At 31.0% G+C, this 503-nt stretch overlaps 1 non-coding gene across 1 annotated transcript; it reads left to right on the top strand.

The window, feature by feature from the left end:
• Nucleotides 1–221: 221 nt before the first annotated feature.
• On the top strand, nt 222–293 carry TRNAQ-UUG (transfer RNA glutamine (anticodon UUG)). The gene has a single exon. It is a non-coding gene; the product is annotated as a tRNA-Gln (tRNA).
• Nucleotides 294–503: the final 210 nt, after the last annotated feature.

The following is a 503-nucleotide window of genomic DNA, read 5'->3' as shown; positions in this document are numbered from 1 at the left end:
CAGGTCACAAATTCTAGTTCTTTTTAAAAAAGACTACAAAAAGTGATAACAAAAATCCATCCTTGATGAAGGTGTAATGTTCCGAAGAAGAAATTGGCTGATTATGAGGTTTTTGAAGAAGAGCAAAACAATTTACTTCAAAGGCATAAATTGGGTGTTGATCAGGTATGTATTAGCTACTATGATCGATTTACATATTCAAGTGCAAAGGTATCATATCCGGTTCTATGGTGTAGTGGTTAGCACTCTGGACTTTGAATCCAGTGACCTGGGTTCGGCTCCCGGTAGAACCTATGAAATACCAACTTAACACCTTTAAGTGTGCGTGTGTGTGTGTATATGTACACGTGTATATATGTATTTATATTATATATATATATATATATATGTATGTATATTTATAATATAAATACATACATATACATATATATATATATAATTTTTTTAAAACATCAAAAACCATGACAAGCATAAATGTGTGTCGTAAATGGTTGTCATAAATG

This window comes from Bidens hawaiensis, unplaced genomic scaffold (genome assembly GCF_021521415.1).
Source record: "Bidens hawaiensis isolate Kalapana, Puna unplaced genomic scaffold, B.hawaiensis_p1.1 tig00052359_1, whole genome shotgun sequence".
Lineage (NCBI taxonomy): Eukaryota > Viridiplantae > Streptophyta > Magnoliopsida > Asterales > Asteraceae > Bidens > Bidens hawaiensis.
This window is presented reverse-complemented; position numbering and strand designations above follow the sequence as displayed.